Source organism: Anguilla rostrata, chromosome 7 (genome assembly GCF_018555375.3).
Source record: "Anguilla rostrata isolate EN2019 chromosome 7, ASM1855537v3, whole genome shotgun sequence".
NCBI lineage: Eukaryota > Metazoa > Chordata > Actinopteri > Anguilliformes > Anguillidae > Anguilla > Anguilla rostrata.
Genome location: NC_057939.1, coordinates 50117019 through 50133982, shown reverse-complemented (window position 1 = coordinate 50133982; position 16964 = coordinate 50117019). Strand labels below are relative to the sequence as shown.

At 38.8% G+C, this 16964-nt stretch overlaps 1 protein-coding gene across 3 annotated transcripts in view; it reads left to right on the top strand.

Moving 5' to 3' along the window:
• LOC135259944 (receptor-type tyrosine-protein phosphatase delta-like) overlaps window positions 1–16964 on the top strand; it is a 550399-nt gene that overhangs the window by 359913 nt on the left and 173522 nt on the right. For all 3 annotated transcript variants that reach the window (XM_064344912.1, XM_064344911.1, XM_064344908.1), the window contains exon 9: window positions 2045–2082. The gene's annotated coding sequence lies outside the window, so the exon portion shown is untranslated. The remainder of the gene's footprint in view (window positions 1–2044; window positions 2083–16964) is intronic.

Genomic DNA, 16964 nt, shown 5'->3' with positions numbered 1-16964 from the left:
TCAAGCGTAGCTATTCATATGTACTGTAATCCAAACTGACATCTCACGGCAACTGGTGCCAGAACTTGTTGTATCTATGGAAAATTGTGTCATAACTGCAGTGTCAACCCGTGCCCTCCCGAAATCCTGACCAGCATGATACGATCTTATTCACACACACACACGCACGCACATGCACACACACACACACACACGCTCACGAACTGAGTTATTTTTACTTTTCCTCTCTTTTTCCATTTTTATGTACTATACATTTTCTTCAGTTACTTCATCTTCAATAAATGCAAATACAGAATCAGAGTGATATTCAAGGTCACATGTATTCAGAAATATACAACAATATTTTCCGTTCTTGTCCAGGAATTCAGTTTGCGTCAGACGTTAAGCATGTTTCAGAGAAGGGAGCACTAAACATATTGCCAGAGTAGCAGACTTGGTTTCATGTGAGCATGCATGCCAGATCATTATCCTCAATGGATTGAGCAGTAAATTTTCAAGTGTTTGGAAGCAATGAGCCTATATATCATTGGCAGCCAGTGCTGCCCATAAAAATATTTTGGTTAATATGTATGAGATCCTGGAGCGCTGACATAAAATGATCCATTTTCACTATGGTTATCCTGTCTAAGGCCATATTTTCCATCTTGCTATTAGTGTACTCAGTGTTTTATATAGACCAAAAACGTCTGCACAGTAACAGGCATTTTATAGCTACTAGTCTAAAAATACTAGTCGTATCGCTTGCAACATGTTCTCATTTATAGGTCCTATAAACTGTTTCCCATTCTAATACATGCTCAAAACATTATTATTATTATGATTATTTATGATGATGATGATGACAATTATTATTATTATTATTAGCATTATTATTATTACTGTTTTGGTTGTTGTCAGAACCTCAGATATTACGGACACATTGAGAATATTGGCCGTCTGGAAGTTTGAAATGTTCATAATTCATAAATTGTGCTGAGGCTTTCCCTTTGGTCTAGTTTTGATAGTTTGCCTTAGTTACATGAATGGAAAGTTTGACTCCTTTGTGTTTAATGCTTGCGTTTTTGCACCAGTGACATTGATACGGAGAGGGCGTAGTTATGCCTGCTGCTTCTGGTTCCATTCACTCTGTTTGGCCGATCAGTTAATAACCGCATGGTTTCTATCTCTGAGGCTCCAGAAACGAGATGGTCGCGTCGCACTGAGCATATTAATTCGTTAACAAACCGAAGGGAAAAAAGGCAATCACGCGCAGTTTATCTGAAAAACCGCTCGCCCTGCTTATCTTTGAGAATGAACCGCGTGAATCTTTGGGGCCTGAATGCCTTACGCCAACAATCAGTGTCGAGGTGAAGCTGGCAGTCACTAACCTTTAAACTGCGAGGCTGTGATTACAAATAAAATGTCTTGGTTTCTGCTAAACACTTTCTTCCATTGTTCTGTGAACTTTTCTTTCGAGACTCAGATGATAGATGCATGTAGTTATGTGTTTGATAATGTTGGGAAAGTCTTTGCGTCGAATATAACATTTATCAATTGGTATGAACATTGCTAGAGAGGAATTAAACCTTTATGTAAAAATGCCATCTTAATACAGATATGTTTTAATGATATTCTTCATTAGATCTAAATTTAGCCAGATAAATAAATAAATAAATAAATAAATATTAAGATATGTGTACATTTAAGCTAACCACTCTGTGCAAATGTTGAAGTCATGAATCCAAATAAGAATTACATATCATTTAATTATGAATGATAATTTTTAAAAGAATTCTTCTCACCATCAAAATGCAATTTTGCTATGCAAAATTTAAAGTGAAGGACACATTGCTTAGTAATTGGATGGAACAACCCCTTTGATGTTTCTCAGAAATGCTCATTTCTTAGGAATGATTGCACAGCCATCCTTGCCAAATATATTCAGTTTATGATCAGAACGTTCCATATAAGATGTTGCAATATGACATTATTTTTTGCAGTTGTATACTGACATATGATAATGTTCTCATAAAATGACCTAATGCATTTTTGGATTGCCTTCCAGCTCTTGAACCATTGGGACTGCTATTGGGGTGCATAAAGGTAGGTTTTGCGTTTTCTAAAACAAACTTTATGTGCTTGGGGGAATAAAATGATGATATTTATGGCTTTATGAAAAACTGGTTTATGCATGTCTGGTCTCATCTGTTCTGAGGTCTTTCTTGATTTGATTTCATTTTGTTAAAATCACCGTGAAGTACTATGAAAGTAAACTCATCGAAGTGGTGGAAATTGCTGAATTGTTCAAGTCTTGAATATGTAATACAATTTCCCTTTTATCTTCCATGTCTCTCTTCTTTGGTTAAATTAGTTTTCATTTTCATAAAGCAATATTTTATTTTTGTGTTCTAAACTTTTTAACTACGTCATATATATAATGTGCGCTATATATGCTGCTGTGGTTAGCTTTTCTATGTTATTAGTTGCACGCTGGGTTTGTGCTGTTTCTAGCAGAAACACAAAAGGGAAGCCTACTTTTGTTATTACTGTGGGAGAGATCCATGCGCTGCTTTGGCGGTCCCTGCGTCCTGCCCAGCCAATCAGAACTCTCGCTCAGCCACATCTGACAGTGATTAATGGCACAGCGGCTGTCTTTTGCAATGACCATCGTCTGTTACTGTAGCAACGGAGTGGGGCATGCTGGTACTGTACAGAAAAACCAGTGTGACTTGGAACAGGCTCTCAACCAATACATTAAAACATGCTAGTCTAAACACGCTTTGTGTGTAACGTTTCCCAATTTTAGTGTCTTTTGTTACCAAAATATTTTGAAGCCATTGTTATTGCCAAATATACTGTAGTTAGCTGGTATGAATCCATGAAATGATTTGTGCGCTGACTCCGAGCTCTGCACGTATGCGTTCATACCTGAACCAGGCGGCTGGCTGTGTTCTCCCTAATGCACCGAATGTTGACACATTTCCTTGACTTCATCCGAAATTGTGGTCCGTGGATCTAAATAAGGTTCCGTGTCTGCACTTATCCCTTTGTGTCGGAATTTCTGAAGATTAAGTATCAAAATAGAAAGTGAAGATGCACACGGAGCGAAATATTTTGCATACATTTGCAGAGTTCCTCTGTGTGCTTTCACTTTGAATCAGGGTAATCTGGCAGACCCAGGCTGTGGTTAGGGAGCGTAATTAGATAGATGCCGGGGATTTGTCAGATCCTGTTAAGTATACGTTATTAAACTTTTCTTTTTCTCTTTTTTTTCTGTTTATGCCGCCAGCTCTTGTCTCTGTGTTTTACATGCTGAACACCTCTTTGGCCCTCCCTTCCGGTGAATTCTGGACATTTCTGGGGCACGGAAGTGGACACCATAGGTTTTTTTAGTCTTTTTTTTTTTTTGAGAGCGGGGGTGGGGGGAATCTGCTTTCCAGGTATTCACTAGCCACACAAGTATAACCGTCATCCCTCCCAGTGGAGTTAAAGATTGTTTGAGCAGGGCTGGCCTAATAGGCCACAAGGGTGTCATCTATCTGGGGAGCTAAATAGGTTGCTGCCCACCTGGTCCGCAATCACTACCACACAAGTATCAACTCCAGCACCCTTCCCAGTGGATGTTAAAGATTAGTTTGAGCCAGGTGCGCTCAATAGCCACACCCATGGTTTGTCAGTCTTCTCTATCTGAGGGGCTATTTGACCTAGGTCCAAGCTGCACAGCCACCTGGTCCCCTCAGCAATCACTGCATTGGACATCTTAGGAATTCATTTAGTCACTTTGGTTTAGGACATTTGCTTTGTGAACACAACACAGGTTTGAGATGATAGTTAATAAATATTTTAATGAATTGTATTCCACTTAGTCATTTTGTCAGTCTTTCTTCTCCTGAGTCATTGCTCTAAATTCCAGTGCAAAACACCATTAATTTCATAATTACATTAAATTCACTATTCACTTGTTTTAAATTGTTACCATATGTGTGTTTTTTTTTTTTTTTTTACTAATTGTGACCTGACTTTGGTACCGGAGTAATTAATGAAGGATGTAAAGCTGTTGAATTATGTGGTAATAATTTCCACATGTTTTATTTATTTATTTAGTTTCATTTAAACTTGAAAGAAAACTAATTTCCCTGTCTGGTATTTGTGTACAGTGCAGTGCTGAAGGACTTTTAAAGCTCATTTGTATTTGTACAGCATACACTTGGGAAAAAATTACTTCTACCAGCTGCTTTTTTTAACTGAGGAGTTATTGCTTTGGGAAATATGCCACAGCTATGCATAGCATGAAGGAAAACCATGGTGGAACCCGACCAAGTAGATCCTAAAAAATGCATTATGCGGAAATATGTGGCAATAAGTGTCCTAGTTATTTTATTGTAATGAGAGGGTGTGACGGTCATATTGTATTTTACGGTTAAAAACATAACCTCTGGGTATGTTCTCCAGACCTCCTTCCCTACAACCATTAAACTTCATGCACGGTTTCCGCAAACTGTGTCAATTTTATAGCCATCTTTCAAAAGTGACAGACAAAAGAGGCGGAGGCAAAAAATCTGAACGTTGATGCACCTTCCATTTTTGGCCCCCTAATGATAAGTTGCAGGCCGCTGTTTGGGAAACACTGGCAGGTTATTTCATATTGATTTCATTTATAGCCTCTTATAATTTATTGCTTACAAATCAGGGCGGGCGTTGTAAAGTATGAGAGAGAATCAATTTCACGGGACGGCTCATGATTTCACCTGGAGCCTTCAGCTTTTTCAATTATGTTTTAATTATTTGATGTACTGGAAAACAAACTACATATTTCTTTACCTTTTCATGTCTCGTGATCGACAATTACAGCAGACGTGCCCGCCCCACTTCAACTGGTCAATGGCATTTAGATCACAGCGAGCATGTGGATTGATTTTCACAGCGAACTGTAAAGTCAACCATAAATTATTTTCTTTTATTTATTTATTTTAAAATTATTGTTTGTTTATCAGGGAAAATTGTGTTTTTTTTTTTAAATCTATTTTTCAAGGGAGGCCCTCGTCAATAATTCATTACGAAATGATGCCAATGATGGGTTTGGCATTGCCTCTTAAATGAATGGTTTGCTTCTTGTTTTTTTTTTTTCTGTTTTAGTGTATGATTGTGATTGGCCCTGCCAGTTTTTGTGTACAATAAACTATATTTTAGATATTTACAGACAAGTCTGATGACTTGCCAACAATGGCCAGTTAAAGGACATTCAGGGGGTTTGTTGTCTAAAGCAAGAAAGTTTAATTCAGGTAATTACACAACAGCCTGTACAGTGGAATTATGCCTGTATGTGTGTATATGACATGATTATTCTTCATAAATGTACATTGAGTTTACTATGGCACATGCAACCTGAGTTCACTGTGCTCAAGGAAAGAAGTAATAACATACTGTAATATAAAAACTGATTTTAATGTTTACTATTGTAAGTAAACACCATAAAATGTATGTGTTCATATGTACAGGCTGTGGAATGATAATGTCACTGCGCAAGGTGCTTTGGAGTTACTTGAAATGTGTGTTCTTGGATTAGACCAGAAACGCCTTAAATGCAGCTATAAAAGCCATTGTAAAGCTTTTGGGACATCAGAAACTTCTGGGCCAACTGGAAAATCCTTAAACTGTGGAATGATAATGCACTAAATCTGAAATAATATTTGAAACCTCGGGAAGTTCAGCCATTTTGCAGGAAGTGGGGTGTAGTCATTCATGTCCTACGTTCTGAGGACAGCCGCTGCTAGGCAGATAATGACATAGTCGGGCTCGAACCCGCGATAGCGTGGCTATAGGTCCCAGCTGGGATCCACATATCACCTCCCTGAGTAAACGGCGACAAATTAGAAATGACAGAAACACACAGAATAGACCCACGATGTTATTATTGATATAAATCAGCGCGCTCTTGTTTTCGGTCAAAGACCAGCGTGACAGCAAAATGAATGAACCGATAAATAGATAAACGGGGGAAAATAGATTCCCGCCGTACAAGAGGGAGATACCGATGCTATTTGTTAGCGGCGGTGATCTCTGCGTGATTTCCCGTCGTCTAACGCCGGAGAACGGGCTAACTAATTGGAAATGTCATTCTTCTCGGCGAGGAGAGATATCAGAAGCTACAGGGTGTGCTTCATGCTCATGTAAGATATATGTACCGGAGCATGGGAAAAAAATAAATAATAATAAACAGCTTTGAGAGTGCATTGACGGAAAAGTGTATTGGGTCATACTGTGGAGAAAGGCCTTGTGTTTGGGGTTTTAATGACTTAGGCTTAGGCTTTCATTTACAGCAGGTCTTAAAACAGAATGAGTCCAAAAAATGATTAGTGCTTTAAAATGAAGGAAATGCTTATTAGAACATTTTATTAGTTTATTTTCTTTTATTTTTATTTTTTTGTGTTTTGGAATTACTGGCTTTCTTTACCATAATCAGTTTTGATTTAAAAAATGCATATTTTCATTTGCCCAATCAGCCGAAAATGGTCCTTTGAAAGTAGTCATCTTTGGAGAACTTTTGTAATGTAGTGAGTCCAAATGTTAGTTGAAATAGTATGTCTGAGGGCTAAATTGCAGGGAAATAAAACTAATACGAAAAAGAACAATACAATTTCAAATGTGACATTACAGTATACTATCTTTGAAACAGTCTTATAAAATTAGTGTTATGAGCTGGCAATAAGCATAGGCTTGTTTGCACTAAGTGTAAAAAAAATAAAATATTTGTACTCAAAGTCAAATTAATGGCATGCACAGAATGCGATACAGCCATGAGTTTCAGATTAGTCATTTAAAGAGGGATCACATTCAGGTACTATAATTTTACTCTAAGTATATCTATTAGTTTTTTTTTTGTTTTTTTTTTAAGGTTTCATCAATCCCTTTTGAAAGTCAAGCATACTGTGACTCTTCCAGCCAGTATCCAAGGCAACCGTGCATCACAATAGTTTGAAAGTTTATGCCTTGAAAGTACAGCTAGCAGTTCAGCCTTTGTCATGATAAATGGTTTCTCAACTTTCCCTGGTGCATGCAACCGCATGGAGAGCCCGGGATCATAAATTATGTTGACTTCCATAATTTGGATATGCCCATTAAAGTAAAACTCTCATTCTAATCCACATAAAAGTAAATCCCTTTGTATAGTCCTGCTGTAACCCTGGAAATGACAGCAAATATTTTAGAAGGTGGTTCAGAGATTGTGGTGCAGCATGTTTATTGGTTTTCCTGGTTGAATGCATACAGTGCACACACGCATGTACACTCCAAAATCATAGAGTACTACTGAACTCTGTGTTCTTTTAAGAAGAATGTAATTGCTTTGTTTGCAAAAGCAGAGAAATGTACAGAAATGACTGATTTTTATATGGCTGAAGAATTATCTACACTGGGTTTGAACACATTAGGGGAATTTAGTTTTCGGGATATATTTTTGTTTGGAAAACACAACGTACTTCTTCTTCCTGGATATATTTATTCATTTTTACACTGGGTTCTGTTAAGTCTACAAGAGCTTCTACAATCTTCCTTCATGTGCCTTGACACTATTAATAATTTAAAATAGAGTGATCACTTAAAATTTGGGAACCATGGCAGTTTTATTCAAAGCGGTTGGAAATGCAGATTAGGACATGGTTCACTACAAGGAGACACCAGCATTGTCAGTCTTGTTTTACCGTTGTTTTACCTCTGAGGACAGAAATTTTTGCTGTTTTAATTTGATGTGATCGTCCATTTATTGAGCTACCACCCCCGGGTATGAACTGGGATCATTAACTCACTTTTTATTTTTTTCTTTGCCTTTGCATTTCCTTATTAAATATGTTTGGATGGGATGTATACAGCGCTCTGGGGTTCAGGTAAAGAATTGAAATATAGGAGTGCTGTTATTTATTATGGCTTTGTGGTCTACAATCATATCTCTGTGTGTTCATTCCTATCATAACTTCAGGGAGTGTTTCTGAGTCTTCTTCTTAGCTCTTGCTAAGATCTACATTACAGTCCCATAGATGACTAGATCTTAGGAATTGGACTGGAATTTCTGACCAAAAATATTAATTGATGTGGTAACAGAGAGGAAGTTTAGTCTTTGATGGGAAGTATAAGGGTGTTGACAGGGGTAAACAGCCTACTGGCGCCAGTCATAGAGTATGGTGTGCCAATAGATTATGTCTTAAATCATGTTCTCTTCTAAATGACCTATAGCGCAAAGACAAGTGCCCTTTTTCTTTCAAGATGTGAAATAAGTCAGCATGAATTACAGACATTACAGAAATATTTACAGTGAAGTCATTCTTGTGCCGCTGAACATTACGTTACATTGCGATCACCTAGCAGAAGCTCTTAGCCACAAAGACTCAGAATAGCAGAGGAGTTGTGCCGATGAACCAGCTTCTATGTTGCGGTTGTATGAAATGACATGATAATAATACTGTTTTGAACACACTAGGGGTGAGTCACACTTCTCTCAACACATCGTACGCCACAAATTGCATACCTGCATGCCTGCTATTATTATTGGCAGTTCATACACATCATATGAACAGACAATTCAGAGGTTCCAAAGAGATACCAATTTCACATGATATGGTAGAGTGCTGTAAATGCATTTTTGTCCCCTCCTCAATTGCTACCTAAACATACCCCACCACCACTCCCCCTCTGTTCTGGCAACCTACCATGAGATAAATTCAGAATCAAATCAAAATTAAAAGCATCTCTGTAGAATTTGCTTGTAGCCTGTTATGGGGAACCTTTATGAGGCTTCTTGCCCAGTGAATGAGAACAGCAGTCGCGAGACTTGCCAGCTTTGCATAATGGGTAATGTAGTTCCTGGTTAGACACAAGGACATTATTCTATTAAACTGGATTAAGGGGGAGATAGATTAATTATGCAGAATACTATTCTTTGTTAATAGATGGTGTCACATACACTTCTTCTTTCTGGTAATAATTAATTATTTGATTATATTTTGAATTAGACCGTTCAATATGTGAGAACACTAATTGGGAATAATTTGCATTAAAAGAGGGAAGGTCTTGAGTTTATATTATAATTTGATAGGGACTTAATTGATCATATTATTACAGATTTGTCTTACTGAATCATTTACCTTCATTAAACAGCAGATATTTCAGCTGAATGTGTTTTTAATGTGATTCGTGAAGAATTAATAATTTTGGCCTTATGGTTATTCTTCCATGCAGCACACATATGGACCTTTTGGTTGCATCTGATACTGTTTGTTTTTTTCATGAGCGTTTTTAATCTTTTTTTTGTTCATTCAACATTTTGTAACAACATGGCTGACACAAAATGTAATTTTTGTTGTATTTGAGTTTAATGTACTGAATTGCCTACAATGAAAGCAGTATGGACTGAAAGGGCATAAAAAGCGAATGTAAAGCAGGCTTTGAAGTGCATGTTTTGCTCGGTATGTTTCGTGACTGTTTGTGTTTGTCTGGTAGATCTCACCTCCGCGAGGGAGTGGGGGGTCATTGACATAGGGCTAATGCCTTGGCACACAGTATGACAGAAGATTAGCCAGTGGATTACACCGTAACCATGAGAAGCAAATGCAGAAGGGAAAAAAAGCATGGTTAGATAGGCCAAGGAATTCCCTGCGGGGTTTCCTTCAGGGGGAAAAGACCCTGGTAGCAGCGACTCCAGGCCAGATCTGGTCCGGAAGGTATGACTTCAGACCGGAATCAGAGCAGACCCGGCTCAGAGTTCCTTGCTATCTGGGAAGGGACCAGATCAGTCTCTGGCAATTTCATTTTTTTTTTTTTTTTTTTTTCCACATATACAATTTGATTTCTGCCGCATGTTTATAGTGATTACTCATAATCGAAGTTTTTGTTACCTCGCTGTTGAAATAATGCACATTTCAAATCTCTGTTGATTTTCAAGTGGATTTCATAGTCCTTATGGCATGACTTTAAACTTGAACTTAACTGTTTGAATTTGGGGAATTCAGTTTGAATTCAGTCTCAATGCTGCACATCTGCCATGTACGTTCCACACATATAGATCCAACATAAGGGTCCACAAACTCAGTCCTAGGGGACTGTGTGCTGATTTGTTTTCCTTCAGACATCTAGACATGCATTCATATTGTTGATGTTGATATCTCATTTTAAGGCCACATTAAGACTAAAACAACAATGCATGCCATGAAGATAATTTTCACATATTCTCATCCCAATCAGTCAAATGAGCTAATTGCATCCCATGACTTTTAATCAGTAAAATGAGCTAATTCCTTCATTTTCATGTGCTGTATGCCAACCGATCCCTGTAGAAGATATTTACTTTTAATTGATTAAATTACGGAGTGACAGGCGAGATCAGTAGGGCACTAATCGCTGAAAGCTTGGACACTAAGACAAAGCATATGGCTATAAGCCAAACATAAGTTGTGTTAAAATATGTTTAACATTTAAAGCACATTCTCAGCAACTGCAGTTGATCAAAAGATTAGCAGTTACAAAAACCAGCATCCACAAGGGTTCCCCAAGGACCCCCGTTTGAGAGTTCCTGATCAGGAAGAGAAAGTTCTCAACTGAGGTGAACCTGTGGTGAAATTTGTATATCAAATTTCATTGAGCAACAGCAATATGTTCTCCACTTTTTGGGAAGAAAAAGGGGGGTTAAAACTTTAAAAAATAAAATAAAAAATAACTACTCCGCCGGGAGTCGACCCTGCTGAGGTAGACTGGGGTGACGTTGGGTTACCCCTGCGTTAACACCACCATAACTACTGCACCTATTGGGTACCTGCAGGGTGCAAGCTGTTGTTGTCAGTAAGTGGTGTGGCTCTCCTTTATTTAGGACTTCTATAATGTACTCAGTACTTGTGGGAGAAACATTTTTGAATGACGTGAAGTGCGCCCGGCGCATTGGACATTCTCAAAGACTACAAAACAGCGCGTGTGGACTACGGTTAGGCGTGACCATGGTTACAAGTCAAGTTGGCTGTTCGCGGGGTAGTCGGCCGTGTTCTGATGATGTCACAGTTAAGGTCAGGAAGTGCCGTCAGAGACTGTGGAGCCTCAGCAGGGATGGTGCTGGCTGATGCGACTCGACAAGCAGGGAACATGCTCTGAATATGAACGAATATTCACTTCTCTCTCTGCCATATATATATATATATTTTTTTTTTTTAAAAGAACAACTTTGTGAAAATATGCTACGAGAGGAACGCTACCAGTATCTCGGAATCAAAAAAATGACATTTTTCAGCACAACAAAGTACATTCCAAGCAAGAGAAAGCTTAGTATTTACACCATCACTTATCAAACTATCTGCAAATCTGTTTTTTTTTTAGGCCTGAGCATCAGAATGTTTTGGCATTCTGCTACCCGTATGTAGAGTTCCAGTGCCGCTGAAACAGATTGACTGAATTATTAATAGAAATATGTAATTATAAAATGTCTGCCAATTGCTGAGAGACACCCACGTGCCCTGCTGGACGGAAGCCTCATTGTGTTGTGGACTGCAGTTGAACACTCATGACCTATTACCATGCAGGTTGGGTTAATTGCCTGCACTAAATTGCCCATGAAATCATTCTTTGTTGGACTGTGGTTCTGGGGGAGGGAGCCCCCCCCCCCAGCATGTTTTCTTGCGCCTACATCAAGAACCAGCTTTTTCAGGAGCTGAAACACACAAATATGTTTATTGTGAGTGTATATTGTATAGTGTCTATTCAATATCTATTTGTTTACTTATTTAGTTACACATGAATGTGATAAGGTGGAGTATGTTATTATTATTTTTTTCTCTTGTTAAATGCAACAGATAAATATGCGACATGGCAGGGAGCTGACTAGTTCTTAGGTGAATTGGACTGGATTTTCTCTAACCAGTAAGGAACTTGCTAATAGCTTTGCTATTACTATGGAAATAGAGGCACTGTTCAGCAATTATCCCCAAATTAGCTTTAACACCTGTGGTGACATTTTAGAGTTAGCTTAGCATCCTGTACTGTAAAGACTGAGAACAAGTATACCACTGTTCACGGACTGCAGTAGAATTAATACTATAGGAAACCTTTAGCTCCACGATTATATATATATATATATATATATATATATATATATATATACTTTGAACCTTTCATGAATGCACTGTCCTAAAATATAACGCTAAAGCACGTATCCCCAACTGACTGTTGCGAAATACCGACCAGTGCTGCATGTTCTGGTCTCAGAAAAAAAGCAGCAAAGCTGAAATAAATCAAAAGGAAATATTCTCTTAAATTAGGAGGCATTAGCATGCAGAATTGGGTTCCATTGAAATGCATTGCTTAACCATAGCAACTGCAGGGGGCCAGCAAAATCATTGCGTGAAAGCCACAATCTTCCCAGAAGCCATTGCTGTTCACTCATTATTAGCCTTTTTATTATTTATTTATTTTATTTTATTTTTTGCTTTAATGTTTGCGTCTGGCATTTTGCCAGCTTTCAGAAATTATTTTCCCTCTTTCTCTCAGATAAAACTGCATGTGAAAAATCTTTTTTCTACTGTCCAGATTTGTAGCGCCCTGTAGAACAACAAGAAGGAATACATTTAACTTCAAGGATTAAAGACAAAGGATCTTAATCCCTCAAGTTAATCGAGGATTACAAGCCTGTCACTTGGATCAAGTACGCTTGAACTTTTTGCCGTCGAACAGTACCATCAAAACTAGCAGGCATATATAGAGCTGTGTGCTGTGAAAAAACAGATTAGTACAAAGAAAGGATGTGCAGTAGTGTCTTACATTGTATATTCCACTGTATGCTGCCACGATAGAAACTAAAGTCTTCTCTTTGTATGTTGCTAACTGGTGGTGTGCATTTTAATTCCTTGCTGGAGAACTTTCAAAAAAGCAGCTTCATTTCAGTAATTGTTGAAAGTTTGAAGTTTATTATCTTTGGTAAAAAAAATTTTTAATTTTTTTTTTTTTTTTTGTAAAATGAATCCTTTCATTTCAAGTTCGTTTTTTGTGCAGCGTACATATGCAACCAGCAAGGCCGGTGTTCAAGCCTGACCGTACGCGCAAAAGACGACGAGGTTGAGGCAAATTTAGACTGACAGGTAGTTCACCCTCGCGGGCAGCTTTTCAAAACACGGCCCCTATTTATGTAAACCAATCAAGGCAATGGGACAGAAGCAGACAGCCGCCATCCTCTAACCGAAAATCATAGCGCTTTCAGCATAACCTAACACCAAATATTACCTCAGGTTTACCTTGGGTGCTATTTGCGCCTGGAATTTATCGTTTATGATTACTACTGAAACATAAATAGAGGCTTTAACACACCATATAAGTTTTATACCCTGACACTCCTGTTAATAAAAGCCATCACAAAGAACTGCCAGTTAGTTGTCATTTAAGGTGTCTGTTAAGCAAACAAGCAAACGACAATAACATTTTTATACATTATACATTTTTTAAACGAGACGGCAATTCTGAAGGCACTTCCAAAGACATAACGACACTTACGATTTCACAGTCACCCTCTGCAGATTTATTGTGTGTAAGTCAAACCGACTGGATCATAAAATGGGATACTTTAACAGAAATATTGCTACTCTAGTTACCACTTCTATGCACAAGCCACCTAAAGAATGAACAATCAATCTGTGTACATTTAGAACTCCTGTTGATTTTGGCTTTAAGAGAGAACACAATGATGACCGGGCATGGTGTGGCTTGAAAAGTACCATTTGATGCCCTTACTTTTGTGCGAGGTGACAGATCGGCGATAAAAGTGGCTTTTCATGAACACTGAAGTGTAAAATGGAGGGAGAGGCAGACACAATGCTTCTGATCAATCAGACACGCTGTAAGGATCCTGGAGAATGCCCGCTCCCGGTGCGCGGAATGACTGCTGAATTGAGCCGAGCACGGATGCCATTTCGGGTTTCTGTCAGGCAGTTACACTTTAGCGGCCGTACGGCCACGCGACAGAACACACCGCCCGCTTCCAAAAACCGTGTCCACCGCAGACAAGGCGTTGGCTCGGTCCAAACCGATAACAGAATATAATCAATGTACGTGCGTGATTTTTTGATATTTGATTTTGTTGTTGTTTTTAATACACGTTTTATCTGTGTTTGTTGCACCTTTCCCCTGGCTGAAAAGCTGCTTGTGCTTGACTTGATTTTCATTTGAATGGCTGCGTAGCGGTTTGCTCGAGGCTCCCGGTGATGAATTTTTTTGCCGTCGAATGGGTTTTTTTTTTTTGTTTTTTTTTGCTCAGGTGAACATTTCATTCAGACCTGTGCACTCGCCGCGTGGCAGCTAGACGCACGGAACACGAAACCCGACAAGCTGTTCCAATCAGAGCCAGGCGGCCGCTGAAAAGCGCAGGGTCACGAGGCCGGGGAACGAACTGCATTATAACCGTCGCCTGGCCTGCCTCTGCATGCAATTCGCAGGCACACGCGAGCTTTTAACCCTTCGGAGAGTGGGCCTTTTCTGTTCGGTGTTCTAGAACTCCGTTGCTTTCAATTACCGGTAGTGATTGTTACATCAGCATTAGAATGTTCGGCGAATTACATTCCGAACACGTATTTGTGATCGTACGCTATATAAAGGGTTAACGCTTACACCTGAGAGGGTTGGTCTGCTGTACTGTGTGCTTTCACATAAACCATGCTGTATGACTGTAATCAGATAAATGTCACTAAATGTTTCACTTTAATATCAAAGCTTTTTATCTCCTCCTTTTTTACAGTGATAGAAACGTGTGCATTATTTCAATATATAATGCATAAAGTACATTTTGCTAAAGAGTCGTAATAAATATTAAATATTAAGTGTTAATTACAGCATTATTGCATATCAGTAAATATGTTATTACAGATTGCAGGGCTGCTACATTTCTAAGTTTCACATGAAATAATTTGCTCTGTTATGCGTACTCTCATATCAACAGTTAACTTTTGTTTCTGCAAAGAAGTCTTACTATAAACAAAATGATATCTTGTTGAATACTGCAGGATTTTAGTCAGAGTTCTGTGTGGCTAAACATTGCATTTAGTGCCAAGTCTGTATGTGTCTTTATGAGTCAGCTTACTCTACATCACTCAAAATTTTGTGAAATTTAAATTATTCAGGACTGTCATACAATGTCAAATTATCAGTTGTACTTTTTTAAACTTGTATATGTAAACAATAAGGTCTTTTCTATAAACAATTTGAATGTTAATTATAAATTGCAAATGCTGCATATGCAGCTAGACAGTCTTAATCCTTTTTTCCATTCCATACACTGATATTTTTTCTCACTGCAGAAAGCAAATGTTTAACAGAAGATAAGCGAATAAAAAATGTGGAAATGGGTTGCAATTAATCGTAATTTTGGTTTGGCCAGATGTGACATTGTATAAAGACATTGGGCCTCATTCACGAAACATGCATACGGTCACATTTGATCATAAACTGTGTGTAAGAACTTTTCCAAGAACATTTCAGCATTCATCCTTTTATTCTTACCTGTACTTGTTCATGGCTGTTTCCTTCATTCATCATCAAATACACCTGGGATGTCATGAATTCCATATTGGTTTTTTCATAGGAACATTTTTAAGCACAAAAGTAAGAATAATTTAAGAAGACTGATTCTATAGTAAGCTGGGAACAACTCCAAATCCCAGGTTTCTGTTTATAACGAGACTTTAGAATGTGTCTGGCAGGCTAGCAAATGGCGGTGCATTCTGCTGTTCGAGTCAGGCTTGTTCATGTGGACTCATGTCACAAACATAGACAAAGAGGAATGTTTGGTGGGAACAGCTGATCAGACCGCATACAGCGAGCGTGGCCAGTGACATTCAGAGTTTTTATTCACCGGTCTGGGGGTCCAAATTTAGAAAAAAAAAACATGCCTGAGAACTTTATTGGGTCATATGGACTGAGGTCATGCAGTCTGAGGTTAGCTGGATGAAGTTACGCTGTTCAAAAGGCAGATCCGTAACATATTATTATGTCCTATTCAGTATATAAAGATAAAATCTTTTTTGTTCATTTTCCAAGTAAGCACACAAATGTTGCTGTGACATATGCACAACATTATCAAATTCACTGATGTGATGTAGTATTTACAGGGCCTGCTTACTGGGTTTATCTGTTGCAATACCGGACTGTTCCACTGTTCTTCACTAGTATAAAGGCGGTGAAGGAGGGACGGGGGGGGTGGGGGGTGGATGTGTACTACTATGGCTTTGTCCTGGATATAGTTTCTGAAAAAGGCGGTGATGTCGTTTTGTCTTTGAGAGCTTAGGTAATGTCCTCACGTCAGGGCTGTCTTACACGCGGCGTTATGTTTATGATGCGAGCGGTCGTGAAAGCTGCAGGCGGGAGAACGCTGCCCCGAATTCATCCGCAACGTTCCGTTTGCGTTCACCTTTCCTGTGAGGAATAAACCCAGCCCCCCCCCCCCCCACCCCGCTCTTCACCTGGACTGATCGCGCAGAGGAAACCGCTCAGCCCTCACGCTCGAAGCCATCTTATTTTTCCCTCCCGACGGCGGTCTGTCTCATCTTTCGCGGGTTTTCTCAAACGCGCGGACCTGTGAAAGCGGCTGAGAAAGTGCCTCGCCACTAAAAACACATCTCACTGGCTCGGCGGCAAATAATTCGGATTTCTCGCTTTTGCTTATTCGTCTTTCAAGGGATGATGCATTGGCCGTTTCTTTCTTTATGATGAACTGCTGGGAACAGAGAGCATAATGGGACATGTAGTTTTTGCTATCTTAAGTTATCAGTTCATCAGAATAGGCCTGCGTTGCTTTTCACCCTACCACTCACCCCCTATTCTTATTGTGTTAGACTTGGAATATAAAAGGGGCATTTACTCCTTAGTAAACAGTAATTAAGACTAACAAAAAAGAAGGAAGAGTTGGAAATTAGGGCTCAGTACTCCCACTGTACAACAGTCTACATTCAGCAAACCCTCTGTCTATTTATAGA